At 41.2% G+C, this 27,352-nt stretch overlaps 1 protein-coding gene across 6 annotated transcripts in view; it reads right to left on the bottom strand.

The window, feature by feature from the left end:
* Positions 1–27,352, bottom strand: part of mogs (mannosyl-oligosaccharide glucosidase) — a 125,464-nt gene that overhangs the window by 84,674 nt on the left and 13,438 nt on the right. For 4 of the 6 annotated variants that reach the window (XM_069923346.1, XM_069923350.1, XM_069923347.1 and 1 more), the window contains one exon: positions 27,024–27,068. The exons of the other annotated variants lie outside the window; for them this stretch is intronic. The gene's annotated coding sequence lies outside the window, so the exon portion shown is untranslated. The remainder of the gene's footprint in view (positions 1–27,023; positions 27,069–27,352) is intronic. 6 annotated transcript variants of the gene reach the window in all.

Below are 27,352 nucleotides of genomic sequence, written 5' to 3' on the forward strand. Positions count from 1 at the left end.
TTGTTGACAGTGAGGTAGATTACCGTAGATTAAAAGGTGATTTAGGAAGGCTGGAGGTGTGGGCTGAGAAATGGCTGATGGAATTTAATACAGATAAATGTGAGGTGCTAAATTTTGGAAAGGCAAATTTAAATAGGTCATATACATTGAATGGTAGACAATTGAGGAGTGCAGAGCAACAAAGGGATTTAGGAGTTATGGTAAATAGTACCCTCAAGGTTGATACTCAGGTAGATGGTGTGGTGAAGAAGGCATTTGGAATGTTGGTCTTCATAAATCGGAGTACTGAATTCAAGAGTAGGGAGGTTATGATGAAATTGTACAAGGCTTTGGTGAGGCCAAATTTGGAGTACTGTGTACAGTTTTGGTCACCAAATTATAGGAAAGATATAAACAAAATAGAGAGAGTGCAGAGAAGGTTCACGAGAATGTTGACAGGATTTCAGTGTCTGAGTTACAGGGAAAGGTTGTGCAGACTGGGGCTTTTTTCTCTGGTGCATAGAAGATTGAGAGGGGACTTGATAGAAGTGTAAGATTTTAAAAGGGACAGACAGAGTAAATGTGGATAGGCTTTTTCAATTAAGAAAGGGGGAGATTCAAACTAGAGGACATGGTTTAAGATTGAAGGGGGAAAATTATAAGGGGAACATGAGGAGAAATTTCTTTACGCAGAGGGTGGTGGGGATGTGGAATGAGCTTCCGGCAGACGTGGTCGAGGCGGGATCATTGGTTACATTTAAGGAAAGACTGGATCGATACATGGATAGGAGGGGACTAGAGGGGTATGGACCGGGTGCTGGTCAGTGGGACTAGGAGGGTGGGGATTTGCTATGGCATGGACTAGTAGGGCCAAACTGGCCTGTTCTGTGCTGTGTGGTTATATGGTTATATGGTTAAGTAGATGACCTGGTTGCTCAGATTCAACTAAAAAGGTATGAGGCACGTGTTTGGGAGCTCAATATCCGATTATATACAGTTTATAGGAAAGATAGACAGGAGGGTAGAGGTGGAGGGGTGGCTCTGATGGTAAGTAATGACATTAAATCAATAGAAAGAAGGGACAGAGGATCGAAGGCGGTAGAATCATTATGGGTTGAATTAAGAAATACCAAGGATAAAAAGATCATATTAGTAGATATATCTTTGGCTTGGATTCGCGGACAAAGATTAATGGAGGCGTAATGTCCACGTCAGCTGCAGGCTCGTTTGTGACTGACAAGTCCGATGCGGGACAGGCAGACATGGTTGCAGCGGTTGCAAGGGAAAATTGGTTGGTTGGGTGTTGGGTTTTTCCTCGTCTTTTGTCAGTGAGGTGGGTTCTGTGGTCTTCTTCAAAGGAGGTTGCTGCCCGCCGAATTGTGAGGCGCCAAGATGCACGGTTGGAGGCGATATCAGCCTACTGGCGGTGGTCAATGTGGCAGGCACCAACAGATTTCTTTAGGCAGTCCTTGTACCTCTTCTTTGGTGCACCTCTGTCTCGGTGGCCAGTGGACAGCTTGCCATATAACACGATCTTGGGAAGGCGATGGTCCTCCATTCTGGAGACGTGATCTACCCAGCGCAGTTGGATCTTCAGCAGCGTGGATTCGATGCTGTCGGCCTCTGCCATCTCGAAAACTTCGATGTTGGTGATGAAGTCGCTCCAATGAATGTTGAGGATGGAGCGGAGACAACGCTGGTGGAAGCGTTCTAGGAGCCGTAGGTGATGCCGATAGAGGACCCATGATTCGGAGCCGAACAGGAGTGTGGGTAATGACAACGGCTCTGTATACGTTAATCTTTGTGAAGTTTTTCAGTTGGTTGTTTTTCCAGACTCTTTTGTGTTGTCTTCCAAAGGCGCCATTTGCCTTGGCGAGTCTGTTGTCTATCTCGTTGTCAATCCTAGAATCCGATGAAATGGTGCAGCCGAGATAGGTAAACTGGTTGACCGTTTTGAGTTTTGTGTGCCTGATGGAGATGTGGGGGGCTGGTAGTCATGGTGGGGAGCTGGCTGATGAAGGACCTCAGTTTTCTTCAGGCTGACTTCCAGGCCAAACATTTTGGCAGTTTCCGCAAAACAGGACGTCATACGCTGGAGAGCTGGCTCTGAATGGGCAACTAAAGCGGCATCGTCTGCAAAGAGTAGTTCACGGACAAGTTTCTCTTGTGTCTTGGTGTGAGCTTGCAGGCGCCTCAGATTGAAGAGACTGCCATCCGTGCGGTACCAGATGTAAACAGCGTCTTCATTGTTGAGGTCTTTCATGGCTTGTTTCAGCATCATGCTGAAGAAGATTGAAAAGAGGGTTGGTCCGAGAACGCAGCCATTGTTAATGGAGAAGGGTTCAGAGAACTCATCTGACCCGACCTTGTTGGTTTTCGTGCAGTTGGATAACCATGTTGAGGAACTTGGGGGGGGGGGCCATCCGAGGTGCTCTAGTATTTGCCAAAGCCCTTTCCTACTCACGGCGTCGAAGGCTTTGGTGAGGTCAACAAAGGTGATGTAGAGTCCTTTGTTTTGCTCTCTGCACTTTTCTTGGAGCTATCTGAGGGCAAAGACCATGTCAGTAGTTCCTCTGTTTGCGCGAAAGCCGCACTGTGATTCTGGGAGAACATTTTCGGCGACACTAGGTATTATTCTATTTATGAGAATCCTAGCGAAGATTTTGCCTGCAATGGAGAGCAGCGTGATTCCCCTGTAGTTTGAGCAGTCTGATTTCTCGCCTTTGTTTTTGTACAGGATGATGATGATGGCATCACGAAGGTTCTGAGGCAGCTTTCCTTGGTCCCAGCAGAGCTTGAAAAACTCGTGCAGTTTGGCATGCAGAGTTTTTCCGCCAGCCTTTCAGACCTCTGGAGGGATTCCATCCATACCTGCTGCTTTCCCGGGTGAGGACCTCATCCAGCTCTAGCCTTAAGGGCTGTTGAGGGAGCTGGAGCAGGGCGGATTCTTGGACTGAGCGGTTGGCACTGAAAAGAGATTGGAAGTGTTCTGACCATCGGTTGAGGATGGAGATCTTGTTGCTGAGGAGGACTTTGCCGTCTGAGCTGCGCAGCGGGTTTGTACTTGGGGTGAGGGGCCGTAAACAGCCTTTGGAGCCTCGTAAAAACCCCTGAAGTCGCCAATGTCCACGCTGAGCTGGGTTCGTTTGGCGAGGCTAGTCCACCACTCATTTTGGATCTCCCAGAGTTTGCACTGAAGATGGCTGCATGCGCGACGGAAGGCTCGTTTCTTCTCTGGCCAGGACAGCTTTGCAAGGTGAGCCTGGTGGGCAGCTCACTTCTTTGCCAGCAGCTCCTGGAATTCCTGGTTGTTTTCATCGAACCAGTCCTTGTTTATCGTGGAGGAGAAGCCCAATACCTCTTCAGTGGATTGCAGTACGGCAGTCTTCAGCTGATCCCAGAGGGTTTCAGGGGACGAGTCCGTGAGGTGGATTGCATCCTCTAGCTTTGCTTTGAGGTTTGCCTGGAAATTTCCTCTCACTTCGTCTGACTGCAAGTTTCCAACGTTGAACCTCTTTCTGTGGGCTTTACTGTTCCTGGACTTTGGCTTGAAGTGAAGGTTGAGCTTGCAGCGAACAAGCCGGTGGTCAGTGTGGCATTCCGCGCTGGGCATGACCCTGGTGTGGAGCACATCTCATTTGTCTCTTTCTCGCACCAGGACGTAGTCCAGTAGGTGCCAGTGTTTGGATCGGAGATGCATCCAGGTAGTCTTCAGGCTGTCCCTCTGCTGAAAAAGGGTGTTTGTAATGACAAGCCGCTGTTCTGTGCAGAGCTCCAACAGGAGGCGCCCGTTGTCATTGCACTTGCCGACACCATGCTTGCCCAGGATTCCTGGCCAGGTTTCTGAGTCTTTGTCGACACGAGCATTGAAGTCGCCAAGGATGACAACCTTGTCGGCTGTAGGGGTGCGTTAAATGAGGTTGCGCAGATCAGTGTAGAACTTGTCCTTTTCTGATGGTTCCGCCTGGAGGGTTGGAGCATAGACACTGATGAAGGTGATGCTACGCTTGTTTTGAAGGGGGAATCACATGGACATATAACCATATAACCACTTACAGCACAGAACAGGCCAGTTCGGCCCTACTAGTCCATGCCGTAGCAAATCCCCACCCTCTTAGTCCCACTGACCAGCACCCGGTCCATACCCCTCTAGTCCCCTCCTACCCATGTAACGATCCAGTCTTTCCTTAAATGTAACCAATGATCCCACCTCGACCACGTCTGCCGGAAGCTTATTCCACATCCCCACCACCCTCTGCATAAAGAAATTTCCCCTCATGTTCCCCTTATAATTTTCCCACTTCAATCTTAAACCATGTCCTCTAGTTTGAATCTCCCCCTTTCTTAATTGAAAAAGCCTATCCACATTTACTCTGTCTGTCCCTTTTAAAATCTTAAACACCTCTATCAAGTCCCCTCTCAATCTTCTACGATCCGGTCCGAGTGGCCTGTCGGGAGGTTTTCGAGTTTGGAGGCAATGGAGTTCTTGACCATGAAGCCTACACCAGATAGGCGTCGTTCATCCATAGGCTTGCCAGACCAGAAGAGTGTGTAGCCCGCGCCGCGTTCTTAGAGGTTGCCTACATCTGCAAGGCAGACTTCACTGAGAGCGGCTATGTCGATGTCAAGTCTGAGGAGTTCATGTGAGATGAGGGCAGACCGACGTTCAGGTCGGTGGCTGTCAGCCTTGTCTAGCATAGTTCTGATATTCCAGCATGCTAGCTTGAGTTTGTGAGCATCTTTTGAGGGGGAGGATGTGGACATGTTCTCGGGCCTGCGCAAAAGAGCTTTTAGGTGGAGTGCAGTGTGCGCAGTACTGGCCCCACCCTTTACACCCATGGTTCATGTGCCGTGGCCAAGCAAGCTGGGACGTGGCAGCGAGGTCCTTGGGTCGTAGGTTTTATATCGGAGTGGCCTTCTCCTATGCAGGTTTCTTACCCGGGCTGGAGGGGCCTGCCTCCCCTCCTAGGTCGGACCATACCTGGTCGCAATCCAACCTGTTGGCCTCCGCCTGCTTCTTGGGGCCTCCGCCTGCTTCACTCTGCCGAGCTGGGGCCACCGCCTCCCCCTCGCTTTTGCCCGGATCGGGCAAATGTAGTAGATATATGTAGTAGATATATACAATGTAGTAGATATATACAGGCCCCCAAACAACAGTCCAGAAGTGGACTATGCGACATAGACAGAAATACAAAGGGCATTTCACAAAGATAATATCAAAATAATTATGGGAGATTTTAACATGGAAAGGGATTGAGAAGGACAGGAAATTGAGTGTGTACATTGAACAGCTTGTTGAGAAGCCCACCAGGGGATCTGCAGTTCTTCATTGGGTCACATGCAATAAACCTATGGTCATTATGGAGTTAAAGGTCTTAGAACCTCTGGGAAGCAATGACCATAACATGGTCGAATTCAATTTCAAATTTGAAAAGGTAAACATGTTATCAGATGATAAATTTTTCAGTTGAATAAAGGAAATTATGGTGGTATGAGAAAGAACTGTCTCAAATTGGCTGGAAAAGCAAACTAGTCAGACGAACAGAGCAGGATTGGAAGATATTTTTGCAAATAATAAAAGGCATACAGGATAGATATATTCCAAGGAAAAGGAAATTAGTCGAGGGGAGTCACGTGATGGAGTAGTGGCCGGTCAGGGAATTCCAGCCCTCTCCAGAAAAGTTGAAAAAAAAAAACGCACAAAACACAAGGGTACAAGAGTAAAAATTAAAACAAAGTAAAAATAAAGGTGGGAAGAAAATGGCAGCGAAGAGAGAAAAGTCGAAAACAACAGGAAGAAGAGAAGATGAAAGAACGTCGGAAGAAGAAGGTGAAGGCCTTACCTGTCCGAGGAGGAACGTCGCGGAGTCGATCTCCACAGCTGAGAGAGACACCTGCAACACAGCAACAGGTGCAGAACATAGAAAATAACGACAACAAGAAAGAAGAGGGTAAAAAGAAAACAAGGAAACAACAGATGGTCAATACAGAGGAAGAAGAAGAAGGAGAAGAACAGAAAGAAATGGAAGAAGAAGAGAAAGGCAAGACAATGGATATATCTTTTTTTAAAAATATATGGAATCAGTGAAAGAATGGCAATTACAAGAATTTAATGAGATTAAAAGAAGAATTAAGAGTGCAGAAGAAAAAATGAATAAAATAGAAATGGTCATATCAGAGATAGGAAAAAAGCGTGGACAAGGTGGAAGAACGAGAAATAATCGTAGAAATGGAAGTAGAGGACTTAAAAGAGAAATGAGAAGAATCTAATAAAAAAGTTAAAGAGGCACATGAGCTGTTAGCTCAGAAGATAGATATAATGGAAAACTATAATAGAAGAAATAATATAAAGATAGTGGGCCTTAAAGAAGATGAAGAAGACAAGAATATGAGGGAATTTATAAAAGATTGGATCCCCAGGATCCTAGGAAGACCAGAATTACAGGAAGAAATGGAAATAGAGAGGGCACATAGAACATTGGCCCCGAGAACCACAACCGCAGCAAAAACCAAGATCCATTTTAGTAAAATTTTTAAGATATACAACAAGAGAAAATATATTGGAGAAAGCAATGAAGAAAATAAGAGAAGACAAAAAGCCACTGGAATACAAAGGTCAAAAAAATTTTTTCTATCCAGACATAAGTTTTGGACTCCTGAAGAAGAGGAAGGAGTTCAATACAGCAAAAATGATCTTATGGAAAAAAGGATATAAATTTATGTTAAAGTACCCAGCGGCACTTAAAATAGTTATTCCAGGGCAACAAAACAGACTATTCTCGGATCCAGAGGAAGCACGAAAATTTGCAGAACAACTACAAAAGAAGCAGAGAGATGAAGACATGTAATGAGAGTAAAAATGACCATGAACTATATATATAAAGGCATGCAGGATAGATATATTCCAAGGAAAAGGAAATTAGTCGAGGGGAGTCACGTGATGGAGTAGTGGCCGGTCAGGGAATTCCAGCCCTCTCCAGAAAAGTTGAAAAAAAATGCACAAAACACAAGGGTACAAGTGTAAAAATTAAAACAAAGTAAAAATAAAGGTGGGAAGAAAATGGCAGCGAAGAGAGAAAAGTCGAAAACAACGGGAAGAAGAGAAGATGAAAGAATGTCGGAATATATATATATATATATATATATATATATATATACATATATAGATGGGTATGTATATATGTGTATACATGAGTGTATCCGTATTTAGAGGAAAATATATAGAGTATAGATAAGAATTAATAAGGGAATGAAAGGGAAGAGAGGGAATAAGGAGGGAATTAAAAGAGTGACCTTTGTTATATATGAAAATTGAAATCTTTTCTGGGGGGGGCTGGGTGGGGAGGAGATACGGTCACTGGAATATCAGTTGACGCTTGCGAGTGAATTCGCAAATCCAAATGGAGAGAGGAGATATGGTTGCCCGGCAAGGGATAAAGGGCAACTCAGGAGGGGGAGGGGAGAATGGGGTTAAAGAAGTTTTAAATAGGAGAATAAGGAAAATGTTTGATGTTTTAGAAATGTTGTCTTATAAAGTGTTCAAAACAAGAAAGCAGAAATGGATAAGAAGGAAAGGTGATGATGGAGAAACGGAAAGGGAAGATAAACAAAATATGAAATGGCTACGTTGAACTATATGACTTTAAATATTAATGGAATACATAACCAAATCAAAAGGAAGAAACTGCTAAATTTACTGAAAAAAGAAAAAATTGATATAGCATTTGTGCAAGAAACACATTTAACTGAATTGGAGCACAAGAAATTAAAGAGAGATTGGGTAGGACATGTAACAGCAGCGTCATATAATTCAAAAGCAAGAGGAGTAGCTATATTAATCAGTAAAAATATACCAATTAAAATAGAAGAGGAAATAATAGATCCAGCAAGGAGATATGTAATGATAAAATGTAAGATATATTCGGAGTTTTGGAATCCACTCAATGTATATTCACCTAACGAAGAAGATCAAAAGTTTATGCAAGATATTTTTTTGAAGATAGCAGATACGCAAGGGAACATATTAATAGGAGGGGATTTCAACCTTAATTTGGATTCAAATATGGACAAAACTGGGAAAAAAAATTAACAGAAAGAACAAAGTAACCAAATTTATAATTAAATCGATGCAAGAAATGCAACTTTTGGATATATGGAGGAAACAACACCCAAAGGAAAAGGAATATTCATATTATTCGGGTAGACATAAAACATACTCAAGAATAGACCTATTTCTGTTATCAGCTCGTATGCAAGATAGAGTAAGAAAAACAGAATATAAAGCTAGAATATTATCGGACCATTCTCCCTTGATATTGACAATAGAGTTAGAGGACATCCCTCCAAGAATGTATAGATGGAGATTAATCGGTGAAAGCATCGAGTCCACGCTGCTGAAGATCAAGCTGCGCTGGATGGGTCACGTCTCCAGAATGGAGGACCATCGCCTTCCCAAGATCGTATTATATGGCGAGCTCTCCACTGGCCACCGTGACAGAGGTGCACCAAAGAAAAGGTACAAGGACTGCCTAAAGAAATCTCTTGGTGCCTGCCACATTGACCACCGCCAGTGGGCTGATAACGCCTCAAACCGTGCATCTTGGCGCCTCACAGTTTGGCGGGCAGCAGCCTCCTTTGAAGACCGCAGAGCCCACCTCACTGACAAAAGGCAAAGGAGGAAAAACCCAACACCCAACCCCAACCAACCAATTTTCCCTTGCAACCGCTGCAATCGTGTCTGCCTGTCCCGCATCGGACTGGTCAGCCACAAACGAGCCTGCAGCTGACGTGGACTTTTTACCCCCTCCACAAATCTTCGTCCGCGAAGCCAAGCCAAAGAAGAAAGAAAGAATCGGTGAAAGATAAGTTTATACTATGGGATGCAATGAAAGCGTTCATTAGAGGGCAAATAATAAGTTATGTAACCAAGATGAAGAAGGACTACAATCAGGAAACAGAGCAGTTGGAAAGGGAAATAGTAAATATAGAAAAAGAATTAGCAATGAAGGAAGATACAACTAAAAGAAGAGAATTGGCAGATAAAAAAATAAAATATGAAACACTACAAACATATAAGGTGGAGAAGAACATAATGAAGACAAAACAGAAATATTATGAACTAGGGGAAAAAAAACGCATAAAATTCTAGCATGGCAGCTTAAGACAGAACAAGCTAAGAAAATGGAATGGCATCAAGGAAAAAAGTCAAACAAATCACATATAATCCAATGGAGATTAATGAAAACTTTAGAGAATTCTATGAACAATTATACCAAACTGAAAACGAAGGGAAAGAAGGGAAAATAGATGAATTTTTAACTAAAATTGAACTACCAAAATTACAAATAGAGGAACAAAATAAATTAACAGAACCATTTGAAATAGTAGAAATACAAGAGATAATAAAAAAAAACTACCAAATAATAAAACACCAGGAGAGGATGGATTCCCAATAGAATTCTATAAAACATTTAAAGATTTATTAATTCCTTCCCTCCTGGAAGTAATCAACAAGATTGATAAAACACAAAGCTTACCAAATTCATGTAAAACAGCAATAATTACAGTAATACCAATGCAAGGGAAAGATCCACTCGCACAAGCGTCATATAGACCAATATCATTACTTAACATAGATTATAAAATAATAGCTAAATTATTAGCAAACAGATTAGCAGATTACGTACCTAAAATGGTAAATCTAGACCAAGCTGGATTTATTAAAAAAAGACGGACAACAGACAATATTTGTAAATTTATTAACTTAATTCATGCAGTAGAAGGGAGTAAAGCGCCAACAGTAGCAGTTGCTTTAGACGCAGAGAAGGCCTTTGACAGAGTAGAATGGAATTATTTATTCAAAGTATTGCAAAAATTCAGTTTACCAGAGAAGTATGGTAATTGGATTAAAGCATTATATAAGGGGCCATTGGCAAAAGTGACAGTAAATGGATATATATCAAAGCAATTTAATTTAAGCAGATCAACAAGGCAGGGATACCCACTATCACCCTTATTGTTCGCGTTAGCTATAGAACCACTAGCAGAATTGATAAGAACAGAAAATAATATAAAAGGGATAAAAATATAAGACAAGGAATATAAAATCAGTTTATTTGCGGACGATGTTATAGTATACTTAACAGAACCAGAACTATCAATAAAAGAATTATATAAGAAATTGAAGGAATATGGAAAAGTGTCGGGTTACAAGATTAACGTAAATAAAAGTGAAGCAATGCCAATGAATAATGTGGATTTCTCAAAATTTAAGAAGGAATCACCATTCAGATGACAAATGCAAGCAATAAGATACCTAGGTATACAAATAAATAAAAATCTCGGCCATCTATATAAACTCAATTATTATCCACTAATGAAAAAATTACAGGGCGATTTAGAGCATTGGAAAGATTTACCACTAACACTAATAGGAAGGATAAACTGTATTAAAATGAACATTTTCCCAAGGATACTATACCTATTTCAGGCATTGCCAATACACTTGACAGAGAAATTCTTCAAGGAGTTAAAGAAAATAATAAGGAAATTTTTATGGAAAGGGGGGGAAACCGAGGATAGCACTAGATAAATTAACAGAATGGTATAAACAAGGAGGCTTACAACTGCCAAACTTTAAAAATTATTATAGAGCCGCACAATTAAGATACCTATCAGATTTTTATCAAACAAAGGAAAAGCCAGATTGGACTAGATTAGAACTAGATAAAATAGGGGAAAAGATACCTGAACGCATATTATATAAATGGGATGAAAATTTGGTACAACGTAGGAGTTCTCCAGTATTACATCATCTGCTCAATATTTGGAAGAAGATTCATGTAGAAAGGAATAAAACAAATTACCAATTACCAAAACTAACAATGACGCAAAATCAGTAACTCCCTTTTACAATAGATAACCTTTCCTTTAGAGAATGGGAGAAAAAAGGGATCAAAAGAATAGAAAATTGTTTTTCAGGAAATAGATTATTATCCTTTGAACAAATGAAGGATAAATATAATATAACTCAAGATACAGTGTTGGCATATTATCAATTGAGATCCTACTTGAAGGACAAATTAGGAAGTAGTCTGAGGTTACCAGAGGGAAGTAACTTTGAATATATGATTACAGATACAATGACAATCAAAAGATTTATAACAAATATGTATATTAAACTGCAAGAAAAGGAGAATGAGGAAACAAATGGTAAAACTAAACAAAAATGGGAACAAGATTTAAACATAAAGATAAAAAAGGAAACATGGGAGAAGTTATGCTCTGCAACGATGAGAAATACAATAAATACGAGGTTACATATGATACAATATAACTGGATACACAGGCTATACATTACACCTCAAAAGTTAAATAAATGGGACCCAACAGTATCTGACAGATGTTTTCGTTGTAAAAAAGAAATGGGAACAACAATTCATGCAATCTGGACATGTGAGAAAGTGGAAAAATTTTGGGAAGATCTAAACCAGATATTAAATAAAATTACAGAAAACAATGTACCAAAAAACCCAGAGATCTTCCTCCTAAGTAACATAAAAAATAAAGGATTTGGACTTGATTTGGATGGTGCACAAAAAAGATTTGTTAAGATAGCAAAAAAATGTATTATGTCAACCTGGAAATTGGAAGATAATTTGAGAATACAACAATGGTATGTAGAAATGAATAAATGTATTCCATTAGAAAAAATAACATATAATTTAAGAAATAACATTGAAACATTTGAACAAATATGGGAGCCATACATGAAACACAATAGAGAAAACCTACCAGGGACATCTACCACCTAAATTAACGAAAGGAGAAGGAAATGAAAAGAATTGACTCAGTGGAATTTCTTGTTTATTTTTATTGAATGACAACATTGTTTGATTGGTTTAATGTGTATTAGATTTTGTACTTTAAATGAATAGGGGGGGAGGTAGGGAGGGTGGTATGGGAGGAGGGAGGGGGTGGGAGAAAATGACACTGTATATATTTGAAAAGGAAAATGTATTTATCTTGGTCAGTGTGGTTTATGGTGTGAAAAATAAAAAAGAAAAAAAAAAGAAAAGGAAATTAGTCAAAGGAAAGATGGTACCAATGTGGCGAACAAAAGAGGTGAAGGCCAAGATAAAGGCAAAGGGGAGGGCATAGAAGGAAGCGAGCACTAGTGGCGAATCAGAGGACTGGGAATCCTTTAGAAACTTACAGAAAGAAATAAAGTCGTAAGGAAATAAAAGATGAGTTATGAAAGGAAATCGGCAAACAATATAGAAAAAAGATGCTAAGAGTTTTTTTTAAACACATAAAGAATAAAAAAGAGACACATGTTGACATAGGACCGATAGAAAATGATGCTAGGGAAATTATATGGGTTATAAAGAAATGGCAGAAGAATATTTTATGTCAGTATTCACTGTGGAAATGTGATGATACACTGCGGTACATCACTCGACCAACAGGTTGCCTAGAGACATGGCACCCGGCCTAATGACATCCAACCACTAGGTGGGCTCAGAGTATAAAGCCGAGGACCCGACTGTGTACTCTCTCTCTCTCTCTCCGGGTCCACTGTAAGCACAGCAAGCAGCCAACTAGATATTTATGTGAGTGGAATAAAACTGTTGCCCCAAACAGTATTGTGCCTGTGTTTTCCTTTGGTGCAGCCTGCCACAATTTATTCCACTCTAGTTGGCTGCTCACTGTGCTCACAGGGCTATGGTCTCCATGTGGTCGAATGGGTTGAAATTTAAATGTCTGTTGGATAGCGGAAGTACAGTGAGTTTCATAGAGCTGAAATTACCCAAAGACCACGGGTTCCCATATACCCCAGCAACAGGCAGATTCTCCTAGCGTCCAACAACCACTCAGTGAAAGTAAAGGAATACTGTGTGGTGACACTAGAAATTAAAGGGAGGGAGTATAAGGACTTCCGTCTGCTGGTCCTGTCCCCCGGAGCTGTTGGGATTAGACTCCCAGAGACAGCTGGAGAGCCTCGCAGTCGTCCACAATGGAGCACAGCCCCCGCTGGTGCTTATGAGCTAAAAGCGCTGTGCGGTATCGGTCCTTAATATCAAGGCCCCCCCTTATTTACCCACCATACCCCAGACTGTAAACCCATAGCCACAGAGGAGGAGGTATGGCCGCAGAGACAGAGCTTTTATTAAAATGGAGACACGTCAATTGCTGCAGGAGAGCATCATTGAACCCAACAGCAGCCCATGGTGAGCCCGGTTAATCATAGCAAAGATGAGGGAGAAACTACGCTTAGTGGTCGACTACAGCCAGACCATTAATAAGTTCACACAGCTGGACGTATACACTCTCCCCCGGATTAGCAAGATGGTGAATATGATAGCCCGGTATAAGGTCTTCTCTACCATCGACCTCAAGGCTGCGTACCACCAGGTGACCATTAGGAGGGGCGACAGGCCCTTTATGATGTTTTTTTTTTAACTTTTTATTTTTCACACCATAAATCATGGTACACACTTTTTCCTTTTCACACATATACAGTGCCATTTTCTCCCCCCCTCCCTCCTCCCATCCCACCCTCCCTACCTCCCCCCTCCCGTCCATTTAAGGTATTCAATCTAGGATACATTAAACCAGTCAGACAATGTTGTCATTCAATAAAAATACACCAGAAATTCTACTGAGTCCATTCTTTTCATTTCCTTTTCCTTCCGTTAACTTAGGTAATGATTGTCCCCGGTAGGTTTTTGCTATTGTATTTAATGTAAGGCTCCCATATTTGTTCGAATATTTCAATATTATTTCTTAAACTATATGTTATTTTTTCTAATGGAATACATTTATTCATTCCTATATACCATTGTTGTATTTTCAAATTATCTTCCAATTTCCAGGTTGACATAATACATTTTTTTGCTACGGCTAGAGCTATCTTAACAAATCTTTTTTGTGCATCCTCCAAATCAATTCCAAATTCTTTGTTTTTTATGTTACTTAGGAGAAAGATCTCTGGATTCTTTGGTATATTGTTTTCTGTTATTTTATTTAATATCTGATTTAGATCTTCCCAAAATTTTTTTACTTTCTCACATGTCCAGATTGCATGAATTGTTGTTCCCATTTCTTTTTTACATCGAAAACATCTATCAGATACTGTTGGGTCCCATTTATTTAACTTTTGAGGTGTAATGTATAGCCTGTGTTTCCAGTTATATTGTATCATACGTAACCTCGTATTTATTGTATTTCTCATCGTTCCGGAGCATAACTTCTCCTATGTTTCCTTTTTTATCTTTATATTTAAATCTTGTTCCCATTTTTGTTTAGTTTTACCATTTGTTTCCTCATTCTCCTTTTCTTGCAGTTTAATATACATATTTGTTATAAATCTTTTGATTATCATTGTATCTGTAATCACATATTCAAAGTTACTTCCCTCTGGCAAACTCAAACTGCTTCCTAATTTATCCTTCAAGTTGGATCTCAATTGGTAATATGCCAGTGCTGTATCTTGAGTTATATTGTACTTATCTTTCATTTGTTCAAAGGATAAGAATCTATTTTCTTAGTCTGGAAAAACAACCAACTGAAAAACCTCACAAAGATAAGCGTATACAGAGCCGTTGTCATACCCACACTCCTGTTCGGCTCCGAATCATGGGTCCTCTACCGGCACCACCTACGGCTCCTAGAACGCTTCCACCAGCGTTGTCTCCGCTCCATCCTCAACATCCATTGGAGCGCTCACACCCCTAACGTCGAGGTACTCGAGATGGCAGAGGTCGACAGCATCGAGTCCACGCTGCTGAAGATCCAGCTGCGCTGGATGGGTCACGTCTCCAGAATGGAGGACCATCGCCTTCCCAAGATCGTATTATATGGCGAGCTCTCCACTGGCCACCGTGACAGAGGTGCACCAAAGAAAAGGTACAAGGACTGCCTAAAGAAATCTCTTGGTGCCTGCCACATTGACCACCGCCAGTGGGCTGATAACGCCTCAAACCGTGCATCTTGGCGCCTCACAGTTTGGCGGGCAGCAGCCTCCTTTGAAGAAGACCGCAGAGCCCACCTCACTGACAAAAGGCAAAGGAGGAAAAACCCAACACCCAACCCCAACCAACCAATTTTCCCTTGCAACCGCTGCAATCGTGTCTGCCTGTCCCGCATCGGACTGGTCAGCCACAAACGAGCCTGCAGCTGACGTGGACTTTTTACCCCCTCCATAAATCTTCGTCCGCGAAGCCAAGCCAAAGAAAGAAGGAAGAATCTATTTCCTGAAAAACAATTTTCTATTCTTTTAATCCCTTTTTTTCCCCATTCTCTAAAGGAAAGGTTATCTATTGTAAAAGGGAGTAACTTGTTTTGCGTCAATTTAGTTTTGGTAATTGATAATTTGTTTTATTTCTTTCTACATGAATCTTCTTCCAAATATTGAGGAGATGATGTAATACTGGAGAACTTCTATGTTGTACCAATTTTTCAACCCATTTATATAATATGTGTTCAGGTATCTTTTCCCCTATTTTATCTAATTCTAATCTCGTCTAATCTGGCTTTTCCCTTGCTTGATAAAAATCTGATAGGTATCTTAATTGTTCGGCTCTATAATAATTTTTAAAGTTTGGCAGTTGTAAGCCTCCTTGTTTATACCATTCTGTTAATTTATCTAGTGCTATCCTTGGCTTCCCCCCTCTCCATAAAAATTTCCTTATTATTTTCTTTAACTCCTTGAAGAATTTCTCTGTCAGTTGTATTGGCAATGCCTGAAATAAGTATGATATCCTTGGAAAAATGTTCATTTTAATACAGTTTATCCTTCCTATAAGTGTTAGTGGTAAATCTTTCCAATGCTCTAAATCGTCCTGTAATTTTTTCATTAGTGGATTGAGTTTAGAGAGTTGGCCGAGATTTTTGTTTATTTGTACACCTAGGTATCTTATTGCTTGCATTTGCCATCTAAATGGTGATTCCTTCTTAAATTTTGAGAAATCCGCATTATTCATTGGCATTGCTTCACTTTTATTTACGTTTATCTTGTAACCCGACACTTCATATTCCTTCAATTTCTTATATAATTCTTTTATTGATAGTTCTGGTTCTGTTAAGTACACTATAACATCATCCGCAAAAAAAATGATTTTATATTCCTTGTCTTTTATTTTTATTCCTTTTATATTATTATCTATTCTTATCAATTCTGCTAGTGGTTCTATAGCTAACGCAAACAATAAAGGTGATAGTGGGCATCCCTGCCGTGTTGACCTGCTGAAGTTAAATTGCTTTGATACATGTCCATTTACTGTCACTTTCGCTAACGGTCCCTTATATAATGCTTTAATCCAATTAATATACTTCTCTGGTAAACTGAATTTTTACAATACTTTGAACAAATAATTCCATTCTACTCTGTCAAAGGCCTTCTCCGCTTCTAAAGCAACTGCTACTGTGGGTGCTTTATTTCCTTCTACTGCATGAATTAAGTTAATAAATTTACAAATATTGTCTGTTGTGCGTCTTTTTTTGATAAATCCAGTTTGGTCTAGATTTACCATTTTCGGTACATGCCCTGCTAATCTGTTTGCTAATAGTTTAGCTATTATCTTATAATCTGTGTTAAGTAAAGATATTGGTCTATATGACGCTGGTGAGAGTGGATCTTTCCCTTGCATTAGTATTACTGTAATTATTGCTGTTTTACATGAATCTGGTAAGCTTTGTGTTTTATCAATCTGGTTGATTACTTCCAGGAGGGGCGGAATTAATAAGTCTTTAAATGTTTTGTAGAATTCTATTGGGAATCCATCCTCTCCTGGTGTCTTATTATTTGGTAATTTTTTTATTATCTCTTGTATTTCTACTATTCCAAATGGCTCTGTTAATTTATTTTGTTCCTCTATTTGTAGTTTTGGTAGTTCAATTTTAGTCAGAAATTCATCTATTTTCCCTTCTTTCTCTTCGTTTTCAGTTCGGTATAATTGTTCATAGAATTCTCTAAAGTTTTCCTTAATTTCTTTTGTATTATATGTAATTTGTTTGTCTTTTTTCCTTGATACCAATACCATTTTCTTAGCTTGTTCTGTCTTAAGCTGCCATGCTAGGATTTTGTGCGTTTTTTCACCTAGTTCATAATATTTCTGTTTTGTCTTCATTATATTCTTCTCCACCTAAAATGTTTGTAGTGTTTCATATTTTATTTTTTTATCCGCCAATTCTCTTCTTTTAGTTGTATCTTCCTTCATTGCTAATTCTTTTTCTATATTTACTATTTCCCTTTCCAACTGCTCTGTTTCCTGATTATAGTCCTTCTTCATCTTGGTTACATAACTTATTATTTGCCCTCTAATGAATGCTTTCATTGCATCCCATAGTATAAACTTATCTTCCACTGATTCCGTATTTATTTCAAAATACATTTTTATTTGTTTTTCAATAAATTCTCTAAAATCCTGCCTTTTAAGTAACATGGGGTTTAATCTCCATCTATACATTCTTGGAGGGATGTCCTCTAACTTTACTGTCAATATTAAGGGTGAATGGTCCAATAGTATTCTATCTTTATATTCTGTTTTTCTTACTCTATCTTGCATACGAGCTGATAACAAAAATAGGTCTATTCTTGAGTATGTTTTATGTCTAGCCGAGTAATATGAATATTCCTTTTCCTTTGGGTGTTGTTTCCTCCATATATCCAAAAGTTGCATTTCTTCCATCGATTTAATTATAAATTTGGTTACTTTGTTCTTTCTGTTAATTTTTTTCCAAGTTTTGTCCATATTTGAATCCAAATTCAGGTTGAAATCCCCTCCTATTAATATGTTCCCTTGCGTATCTGCTACCTTCAAAAAGATATCTTGCATAAACTTTTGATCTTCTTCATTAGGTGAATATACATTGAGTAGATTCCAAAACTCCGAATATATCTGACATTTTATCATTACATATCTCCCTGCTGGATCTATTATTTCCTCTTCTATTTTAAATGGCACATTTTTACTAATTAATATAGCTACTCCTCTTGCTTTTGAATTATACGATGCTGCTGTTACGTGTCCTACCCAATCTCTCTTTAATTTCTTGTGCTCCAATTCAGTTAAATGTGTTTCTTGCACAAATGCTATATCAATTTTTTCTTTTTTCAGTAAATTTAGCAGTTTCTTCCTTTTAATTTGGTTATGTATTCCGTTAATATTTAAAGTCATATAGTTCAACGTAGCCATTTTATACTTTGTTTATCTTCCCTTTCCGTTTCTCCATCATCACCTTTCCTTCTTATCCATTTCTGTTTTCTTGTTTTGAACCCTTTATAAGACAACATTCCTAAAACATCAAACATTTTCCTTATTCTCCTATTTAAAACTTCTTTAGCCCCAATCTCCCCTTCCCCTCCTGAGTTGTCCTTTATCCCTTGTCGGACAACCACATCTCCCCTCTCCATTTGGATTTGCGAATTCACTCGCATGCGTCAGCTGATTTTGCAGTGACCGCAACTCCTCCCCACCCAGCCCCCCCCAGAAAAGATTTCACTTTTCATATGTAACAAAGGTCACTCTTTTAGTTCCCTCCTTATTCCCTCTATTCCATTTCCTTCCCTTATTAATTATTGTCTATACTATCTATATTTTCCTCTAAATACGGATACATTCATGTATGCACATTATACATATACACACATATACCTCTTTACCCACATACATATAAATCGTGGTCATTTTTACTCTTATTACATATCTTCATCTCTCTGGTTGTTTTGTAGTTGTTCTGCAAATTTCCTTGCTTCCTCTGGATCCAAGAATAGTTTTTTTTTCCATAAGATCATTTTCGATGTATTGAACTCCTTTCTCTTCTTCAGGAGTTCAAAACTTATGTGTCTTTTTAGTTCTCAGTCTTTTGTACTCTCGTTACACGTCTTCATCCCTCAGTCTATTTTGTAATTGTTTTGCAAATTTTCGTGCTTCCTCTGGATCCGAGAATAGTCTGTTTTGTTGTCCTGGAATAAATATTTTCAATACCGCTGGATGCTTTAGTATAAATTTATACCCTTTCTTCCATAAAATCGCCTTTGCTGTATTGAACTCCTTTCTCTTCTTCAGGAGTTCAAAACTTATATCTGGATAAATGATGATTTTTTGCCCTTTGTACTCCAGTGGCTTGTTGCCCCCCTCTTACTTTTTCCATTGTCTTCTCCAGTACCTTTTCTCTTGTAGTATATCTTAGGAATTTTACTAAAATAGATCTTGGCCTTTGTTGTGGTTGTGGTTTAAAGGCCAATGCTCTATGTGCCCTTTCTATTTCCATTTCTTGCTTTAGTTCTGGACATCCTAGGATCCTGGGGATCCAATCTTTTATAAACTCACTCATATTCTTGCCTTCTTCATCTTCCTTAAGGCCCACTATCTTTATGTTATTTCTTCTGTTATAATTTTCCATTATATCTATTTTCTGAGCTAACAGTTCTTGTGTCTCTTTAACTTTTTTATTAGATTCCTCCAATTTCTTTTTTAAGTCCTCTACCTCCATTTCTACTGCTGCTTCCCGCTCTTCCATCTTGTCCATTCTCTTTCCCATTTCTGTTAAGGTCATATCTATTTTATTCATTTTCTCTTCTGTATTGTTTATTCTTCTTCTTAAATCATTAAATTCTTGCGCTTGCCATTCTTTAAATGACTCCATGTATTCTTTAATAAGAGAAAGTATATCCTTTATCTTGCCTTTCCCTTCTTCTTCTATTTCACTGTACTCTTCCTCTTCCTCTTCTTCTTCCTCTGGGTTGGCCATCTGTTGTTTCTTTGTTGCCCTTTTCTTCTCTTCTTTCTTGTTTTCGTTGTCTTCTATGTTCTCCTCTTGCTGCAGGTGTTCTGCAGCTGTCATTGCCGGCTGTGGAGATCGACTCCCCAGCTGGTCACCCCTCCCGTCGGTGTGTTTTTTTGCATGCGCGGTTGCGCACTTTTACTCGGCTCAGCGAGCCATTTTTGTAGTCCACTTTCTACCGACCTGAGGGAGCGGGTTTCTCTCTCCACTGCGGGCCTCTTCGAACAGGTAAGGCCTTCTCCTTCTTCTTCCGTTGTCTTCTCTTCCTCTCTTCTTACCGTTGATTTCGATTTTTCTTTTTTCGTCGCCATCTTCTTTCCACCTTTGTACTCACTTTTCTTTAATTTTTATTTTTGTGCCTTTGTGTTTTCCTTTGTTTTTTCCGACTTTTCTGGAGAGGGCTGGAGTTCACCGTCCGGCCACTACTCCATCACGTGACTCCCCCCGGCCCTATATGACGTTTGAAGCCGATGGCCAACTCTATCAGTTCCTCTGACTCCCGTTTGGAGTCACTAACGGGTTATCACTGTTCCAGAGGGAGATTGACTGACTGCTGGACAATTACCGCCTGAAGGCTGTTTTCCCGTACCTGGGCAATGTACCATCTGCGGGCATTCGGTGAGCGACCACAACGCAAACTTAGAGATTCCTGGAGGCAGCCAAAGAATGCAACCTGACATACAACAAAGACAAGTGTGTGTGTTCGGGGCTAAGAAACTGGCTTTGTTGGGTTACGCAGTACAGAACGAGATCTGGCTCGCATGCAAGCCCTGATGGACCTACCTCTCCCCATTATGCTCAAATCGCTCAAAAGATGCCTGGGCTTATTTGCCTTTACCCCAGTATGCAGACAGGGCCCGTCCACTGATGAGAGTTAAAGTATTCCCTCTGCCCAGTGAGGCAGTCCAGGCATTTAACAGCCTGCGCAACCACTTGGCACACATCACCATGAGGGCTGTAGACAAAACACTCCCCTTCCAGGTGGAGACCAGTGCCTCAGATGTAGCCATAGCAGCCACCCTGAACCAGGAGAGACGCCCAGTGACTTTCTTTTCTCGAACGCTACAGGGCTCAGAAACTATGTACTCAGCAGTGGAATAAGAGGCCCAGGCCATAATGGAGGCAGTAAGGCACTGGAGGCACTACATTGCGGGGAGCCACTTTATACTGGTCATAGACCAACAGTCGGTAGCTTTTATGTTTGACAAACAGAACAGGGAGAAAATTAAGAATGATAAAATCTTACGTTGGAGGATTTAACTGTCTACTTAGTCGTATGACATCCGAAACCGCCCCGCTAAGTTCAATGAGCCCCCGGACGCGGCCACTCAACATATGTCCCAGCTTCAGAACACCCACAGTGAGCTGAGGCACCTCGGAGTGACCAGGCTGTTCTACTTCATTAAGAACGCCAACCTGCCATTCTCAGCAGAAGAGGTAAGGACTACTACAAGGGGTTGTTGTATATGTGCGGATTGCAAACCACATTTCTACTGCCTCCCTTATCAAATCCACCCAGCCATTAGAGTGTTTCAGCATCAACTTTAAAGGCCCCCTCCCATCCACCAATAACAACTGTTACTTCCTCACCATGATTTCTCCTGGTTCCCCTTCACCATCCCCTGCGCAGATGTGTCCATGGCAGCAGTAATTAAGTGCCTGAAACCCACCTTCAGTATACCCACAACACCCAGCCGAACAACTGCATCCCCCCTTCCAAGCCCAAACCACGCACCCTCCCTAGGAGGAACCAGAGGATGCGGAAACCAACGGTGCATCTGGACCTGTGAGCAATACCAGGACTTTTTAAAGAGGGTTAATGTGATGATACACTGTGGTACATCACTCGGCCACCAAGTAGCCAAGAGACATGGCACCCGGTCTAATGACATCCGACCACCAGGTGGGTCCAGAGGGCTCATGGTATAAAGCCGAGGTCCCAACTGTGTGCTCTATCTCTCTCTCTTTCCCCCGGGGTCACAATGTAAGCACAGCTCGCAGCCATCTAGATATGTGAGTGGAATAAATCTGTGTTGCCCCAAACAGTATTGTGCCTGTGTTTTCCTTTGGTGCAGCCTGCCACAGGAAGACATTAGTAATATCCCTGACAGACAGAGGCTTCAGGGATTAGAGTTGGACACAGTTAAGATGACTTGAAAAATTGTGCTCGGTAAATGGAATGGATTAAAGATGAGGTACACTTGCAGATTTTGAAAGAGGTGACTTTGGAGTTTGTGGATCCATTGGTGACAATCTTCCAGAAATCACTAGTCTCTGGCGTGGTTCCAGGGAAATGGAAGGTTGCAAATGTGTACAAGAAAGGTTGGAAACAGAAAAAAGGGAACTATAGATCTATAAATCTGACGTCGGTGGTTGGGAAGATATTAGAGTCAATTTTCAAGGATGAAGTTATGAAATACTTGGAAATGCATGACAGGATTGATCCTAGTCAGCATGGTTTTTTAAAGGGTAGATCCTGCCTGACCAACCATATAACATAACATAACAATTACAGCACGGAAACAGGCCATTAGGCCCTTCTAGTCTGCACCGAACCAAACATCCCTTTCTAGTCCCACCTCCTTGCACAATGCCCATAACCCTCCATCTTCTTCTCATCCATATACCTGTCCAACCTTTTCTTAAATAATACAATTGACTCCGCCGCCACTATTTCTCCCGGAAGATCATTCCACACGGCTACCACTCTCTGAGTAAAGAAGTTCCCCCTCATGTTACCTCTAAACCTCTGCCCCTTAATTCTTAACTCATGTCCTCTTGTTTTAATCTTTCCTCCTCTTAACAGAAATAGTCTATCCACATCCACTCTGTCTATCCCTTTCATAATCCATTCTTTAATTACAGGTAGGATAGACAAAGGGAAGGTTGTGGATGTAATATATTTGGATTTTCAAAAGGCTTTCGATAAGGTTCCGCATGTTAGGCTGCTAAATAAGATGAGGGCCCATGGAATTACAGGGACGATATTAGACTGGATAGAAAATTGGCTGATCGGCAGAAAGCAAAGGGTTGAAATTAAGGGATCCCGTTCTGGATGGCTGCCTGTAACTAGTGGTGTTCCGTAGGGGTTGGTTTTGGGGCCGATGTTATTTACAATTTATATTAATTATTTGGATTGTGGAATGAATGGTTTTGTGGCCTAATTTGCAGATGGCACTAAGATAGGCGGTGGAGCAGGACGTGTTGAAGAAACCGTACAATTGCAGTAGGATGTAGACAGATAGGAAGACTGGGCAAAATATGGCAGATTAAGTACAATTTTGAGAAGTTTTCAGTTCTACTTTTTGGCAGTGGAAATAAACAGGCAGAGAACTTTCTGGATGGGGAGAAAATTCAAACCTCGGAGGTGCAAAGGGACCTGGGTGTCCTTGTGCAGAGAAATCTAAAAGTTAATGCACAGGTGGAATTGGTAGTTAAGAAGACGAATTCTATGCTCGCATTCATTTCAAGAGGAATAGTGTATAAGAGTAGAGAGGGGTTAATGAGACTCTATGGGAAACTGGTGACACCCCATTTGGAGAACTGTGTACAGTTTTGGGCCCCCTATCTTAGAAAGGATGTGATTTGTTGGAGAGGGTGCAGAGGAGATTTACTAGGGCGATTCCTGGAATGCAAGGGGCTGGCATATGAGGAGCATTTGGCAGCTCTTGGGTTTATTCATTGGAGTACAGGAGAATGAGGGGTGATCTCATAGAGACATTTTGAATATTGAAAGGTTTCTTTATCAGAGGGTCGTAGATCTGTGGATGCCTGATCATTGTGTGAATTTAAACAGGAAATTGATAAGTATCATTAGTAAGGGTATCAAGAGATATGGGGAAAAGGCTGGAAATTGGAACTAGGTGTGAGCATAGTTTAGCTTAGTATAGAGTCACGGAAAAGACTCAATGGACCTAGTGGTCTGCTTCTGCTCCTTTAACTTGTGAACTTGTGACTTTCCAAACCTTCCACCTCAGAGATTCAAGGTTACCCGCCCCGCACTTTCATGCCCTCGAATGTACGAAGAACGAATTTGCCAGAATCCTTGAAGACTTTGCTGACATTGTCATTCCCCAGTTCTCCACTACTACTGTGAAAAATAGTGTAAGCCACCATATTTTGACCCCAGGACCACCTGTATATGCCAGAACCTGTCGACTGCTGCTTGAAAAGTTGTGCCTTGTGAAGCAGGAGTTTGCTAAAATGGAGGAGTTAGGTCATATAGCTCATGGATGTTACCGTTGCATATGGTACCCAGTCACGGGAGGCTGGAGACTCTGTGGCAATTACAGACATCTAAACGACGCAACAACAGCAGACCACTATCCTGTGCCCCACATTCAAGACTTTACAACAAATCGTTATGGGGCTAGGATTTTCTCAAAAATAGATTTGATGCATGGTTACCACCAAATACCTGTTAACCCAGAAGGCGTGCCTTAAACAGCAATTGTAATGTCGTTCAGCTTGTTTTAATTTTTGCGGATGACCGTTGGCTGAAAAATACTGCATAAACTTTTCTGTGCCTGATGAATGCAGTGGGGCATGGCATGCACTTAATTTTCATAAACTTAGATGACATTCTCGTCGCCAGCCATAACCCATGATGAACATTCAAAACACCTGCATTTACTCTTTAGCTGGTTGCGAGAGTTCAGGCTCAAGGTTAATCCAGCAAAGTGCCAGTTTGGACAGTTGGCCATCAATTTCCTGGGACATAGAATCACACGCAAGGGTGTGGTTCCGCTACCCATTAAAGAGGAGACCATCATGAGATTCCGGGAGCCATCAACGCTCAAGAGTTTTCAAGAATTTTTTGGGATGGTAAAATTTTTACCACCATTTCGTTCCTGCTGCAGCACATGTCATGAATCCCCTTTTCGACCTGATGTCTCAGAATAAAAAAGAACTTTGCCAGACAGAGACCACTACAAATGCTTTTCAGAAGACTAAAGATGCACTAGCAAGTGCAGCCATGCTGAGTCAACCGCGGATGGACACGCCAACTGCCTTATCAAGTTACCTCTGACATGGCTGGAGGATTACTAGAGCAACACATGACTGAACAATGGAAGCCACTAGCATTCTTCAGCCGACAGCATTTTCCACACAGAGACCTTGATAAGGAGCAGCTGGAGCTTTACCTGGTCAGGCACTTTAGGTACTTCCTTGAAAGCAGAGACTTTACAGTCATTACAGTTCATAAACCATTAACTTTTGCTTTCAGTAAAGCTTTGGACCCTTGGTCAGCCCATCAGCAATGTCATTTATCCTACATTTCAGAGTTCTCTACATAGATAGAGCACATCTCCGGAAAAAGGAATGTGGTGGCTGATATTCTCTCCCATGCTGCTTTTCAACCAGTATGTGCACTTTTCCAACGTGTTGACTATTTTACCCTGGCAGAGGCTCAACGGCAAGACAAAGAGATACCTGACAAGACAGTCATTACAAACATGCAGCTCCAGGACCTGGCTTTTGAACTTCAGAGCAATATGCTACTTTATGATGTCTTGACAGGACAACCACACCCTATCATTCCTGCCTCGTGGAGGGACCACATTTTTGATGCCATTCATGGCTTATCGCATCCCTCCATTAGGTCAATGATCTGCCCAGTATCTGATAAATTCGTCTGGTATAGCCTGAAGAAAGACATCATTCACTGGGTGAGGACGTGCATGGACCATAAGTTGAAGGTACAAAGGCACATAAATGATCCGCTCTAGCCATTCGAACCGCCAAAGTGGAGATTTGACCATCTGCACGTTAATATCATCATCTCAATCCCAGTGTCCAGGGGATTCAGATATTTATTCACCATCATTGATAAGTTTACTAGGTGGCCAGAGACAGCTTCCATGTTTGACGCTTCAAATGAGTCATGTGCAAGAGTTTTTGTTTCATCCTGGATCTCTTGTTTCAGTCTGCCCACACATGTCACTTCAGACTGAGGTCCGCAGTTTACTTCTGCCATCTGGAGTGCTTTATCTAGACTCTTAGGAACGCAGCTCCACCATACCACAGCCTATCATCCACAGTTCAATAGTATGGTGGAGCGGTTCCATATGCTCCTGAAGGCAGCACTTATGGTCCACTTACAGGGATAAGGTTGAGCAGATGAACTTCCATGGGTCCTTCTAGGCATCAGAACAGCGCTTAAAGAAGACCTCAACACATCGTCTATGGAACACCTCTGGTCATCTCTGGAGAGTTCATGCCGTCTCCTTGTGGACGGGAAGACCAGCCATCAGTGACACTCTGCAAGCTGCAGGAGCGGATAGGAAAACTAGCTCCCATATCAGCTTATAGACATGGCACACAATCTTTCTTCATCCCCAAGGAACTCAGAGATTGTGAGTATGTTTTCGTTCAAAGGGGTGCACAAGGATCACCCCTACAAACACCATATAAAGTGCTATGAAGCTTTAGGACAACATGAGTCTTAGACATTGGGGAACAACTTCAAATGTTCCCAGTGGACCGGTTAAAACCTGAACACATTGACTTAGAATGACCTGTGCCACATCCAACAGTTCCACGGCATGGCCAGCCGCCAAAGACAAATGAACTGGACCTTTCTGAGCCTGTTCTGGTGGTGGGGGGGGGGGGGTGCATTTAGCAGCACTACAAGTTCCAGCAAGCCAGTGCTGAACGTCATGATGAGGTGACGCCATCAGGGCGCATGATGCAGGGAAGGTTGCACGCATCTGTAAATAGTTTTGTTTGAACTTCCTCTCAACTGCAACTCGTTACTCTCTCCTCTTGAATTACTCACTGCAACTTCAGTGGCTCCAAGGTTTTTCCCGATGTGGGGGGGGAGGTGGGGGGTGGGGACTTGTCTAAAATTAGAGGACATAGATTTAAGGTGGGGGAAGATCTTTGATTTTTATTTTTGTGCCTTTGTGTTTTCCTTTGTTTTTTCCGACTTTTCTGGAGAGGGCTGGAGTTCACCGTCCGGCCACTACTCCATCGCGTGACTCCCCAGGGGAAGATCTTAAGGGGACTTAAGAGCACCTTCTTCACACAGAGGGCAGTGGATAGATGGAAAGATAGAGGAAGTGGTTGAATTGGGGACAATTGTAACATTTATGAGAGACTTGGATAGGAAAGGATTCTAGGCCAAGCAAATTAGACTAGCTTGGTTAGCATGGGAAAGTGGGCTAAGGGCTGTTTTCGTGCTGTCGAATGCTATTGCTCCATTTTTGATGCAGTGTTATAAATTAATGAAAAGTTTAATTTGTGAGATTCCTTACCTGGTGCACATCTGGAAGTTAAATTGTGTGGATTTCCTTGAATAGCTGTTAATGTAAAGGATAAAAATATATTTAGTTAGGAACAGTTCATTAATAGACGGAATCACTGGAATATACAAGGCAGAATCAGCAAACACCAGAGGAGCTGTGCACAAAGTGAAGGGAGGGAAGTTTAGAGGAGACATCAGGGGTAAGTTTTTTACACAGAGTTGTGGGGGCCTGGGGTTGTTGTGGAGGCTGAAACATTGGGGGCATTTAAGAGACTCTTAGACACATATGGATGAAAGAAAAATAGAGTGTTATAGGGTAGAGAGGGGTTTTGTACTTTG

The sequence above is a fragment of the Narcine bancroftii genome, chromosome 3, assembly GCF_036971445.1.
Source record: "Narcine bancroftii isolate sNarBan1 chromosome 3, sNarBan1.hap1, whole genome shotgun sequence".
Lineage (NCBI taxonomy): Eukaryota > Metazoa > Chordata > Chondrichthyes > Torpediniformes > Narcinidae > Narcine > Narcine bancroftii.